This window comes from Scleropages formosus, chromosome 8 (assembly GCF_900964775.1).
Source record: "Scleropages formosus chromosome 8, fSclFor1.1, whole genome shotgun sequence".
NCBI classification, from domain to species: Eukaryota; Metazoa; Chordata; class Actinopteri; order Osteoglossiformes; family Osteoglossidae; genus Scleropages; species Scleropages formosus.
The window spans coordinates 11,619,844-11,622,432 of NC_041813.1; positions in this window are offsets into that span (position 1 = coordinate 11,619,844).

Here is a 2,589-nt window from a genome sequence, read left to right on the forward strand (position 1 = left end):
GACTGGCGTCCCACCCTGGGTGTGTCCCCTCCCTCTCCACCCTTATGCCCTGTGTTGCCGGGTTAGGTTCCAGCTCGCCAAAACCCCACTTGGGACAAGCGGTTTCAGACAATGTGTGTGTGTGTGTGTGTGTGTGTGTGTGTGTGTGTGTGTGTGTGTGTGTGTGAGTATGAATATTATGGAAATGACAATTATTGTGAATTAGGGTTTTCTTCACATTTAGGTAGAATTTTGGTGATTCTGTACTGAGGACAGGAGATCTAATATAATTTTGCTATGAGCAATAATGGAAATAGCATCATGGAATGAAAAGACACATTACTGAGAATGAAATAGTGTAGTTAGCTATGATGCTTACTTCTAAATGAACAGGATATGACAGTCTATTACTGACGTAACAGTGGGGGAGTAAGGAGAGCTATGATGAGAACATGTTTTTTCTGCTATATTTTTCTGTGACGAAAAAGCAGACGATTATGTTTGGAGTTTTCTTCATTCTTTTTCATTAGGCCTCAGTGTAGTTGCAAAAACATGTGTGATAGGCACTGTCTATGGCTGCATAAAGAGAAGAAAACACTCAAAATATAATTACATCATTACAGTCCATCAGGAATATACTTTTTCTATTTAACTCCATCCAGAGTGGAAGTCAAGACAGAAGAGACCAGAAAATCCACTGTACCATGAAAACAGAATATAAAAATATATATATAATAGACAATATACGAATGTACAAACAATGTTTATGCTCATCCCCTCTGTTTATGTTCTTTTTGTGTTTCTCCATTCTTTTCACTTTGACTGGGACCCTCTGCATCATTTTCTCTTTTGATTTGAAAGACTTTCAGGAATCCCTCCATGCAATAAAAGGCATTTTTTTTCTGAACTCCTTACCATGTCCCTTGTTCCTTTTTTTACATTCAAATCCAAGCTAGTGAAAATAACTATGACATTTTCTGTGATAAATAGCCCATGAAAACTCCTCAGGTCCCAGTTGCAGCTGTAAGTTGAAACATGGTCGCGTAGCAATTAGAACTACAGTCTTCAGACCTAAAGTTCGCAGGTTTGATTCCCACCTCTGGCTGTAGTTTCCTTGAGCAAACCCCAAAACTACTTAAGTAAATAAATGGGTAAATAATTGTAAATACAGAAAGGCGTATAAGGAGTGGAATAAAATTACTTGAGAGGTGTGGCCGAGAGAAGGGAGTTATGATCCACAGAAAACAGAGGTAGAAAGGAAGAAATTACAAAAGAAACGGGGAGGCTGTGATGGTTGTGGTATGGGACATATGTTAGAAAAGTTAGAAGAATGGGAAAATTTGGACAGAAGACGGGCTTTGGAGGCTGCATGAAAGCATGCAGATGATCTGGCGGCATGTTTGAAAGCCAAGAAAGCAAAAGTTGAAGCCCAAGCCGGTGCGTTAACCATGTTTGCTCAAATGCAGTATCTAGGAAAAGGTCAGTGAAGAAAAAAGAAAGAAGAGAGATCTCTGCATTCAGCAGTGCCACAAATCCCTTCCTACAACCCTGACCACAGAGGCGCAGGCGATGCGAAGGATGAAGACCTGGGCTTAGGAATACTGTTCTCACCTAGCACCACCAGAAGCGGCTGTAAGTATTCTCCATTTGGTCTGTTGGGTCCCACTTCCCTACCTCCTTCACAGCACTAGATGCCTGACCCCTGAGGCCCTGACCAAGACGGGAGCCCTAAAGTAATCTTGGGGCAGAGGAACTGGGACATCCAAGAACTGATCAACGTCTGCAATAGCCTTCCCAATCCCAGAGAGGTGGGGGGACTGCATTTCAGGGAGGCTATCCAGGACCTAGACAAACCCAGTGATGGTGACTTGGTCCCAAGTCCTGAGACGCAAGCTCTGGAGCGACTGTAACAGCATGTGATAGGGATGGACTGGCTTGAACCGAGATGTGAACGGCAAATTCTAGAAAAGTACAAGCGAGGCACAGATTGGACAAAGTTGAGTCAGGCCAGGCAGAAAGATAGAGAGAGTGTCAGTGAGTGGGAACATTGTTTTAGCGAAATGATGGTTGATCATTCAGGTATACAGAATGTTCAAGAATGCAACACTGTAATGGCATCTCTGTTTGTGAATGGTCTGAGATCTGAGTTGCAGAAGGAAGTGACAACAACTTGCATTGGCTGGCATGAAGCCAAGCTAGAAGATCTGAGATGGCACACAGGGCATGCAGAAAAAAAAAAAGAAAGAACAGAGGGAGAGGAAGGCAACCAAACTGATGGCAGCACAACTCACTTTCTACGAAGGAGGGAGGGACAACACTGACAGAGGCTGCAGACATAAGCAGAATCAAGGCTGAGGTCAAGGGAACCCTAGAGGAGGTAGAGGATGACCTGGGGGTTCTTGATCTAAGGGCAATAGAAATACAAACATGCCTCATTTGCAGAAAACCAGGGCACTAGAAGGAACCTACCCCAATAACCAGTGGATTAACCACCAAGACCAATCGTGGCCAGCGCGCTAATTGCATTACACAGGCACCACCCCGCCCAGCATGTGTTCAATCACTTCTGGGTGCTACAACAAACTTGTTAGTACTCATCCTGCTTAGTTA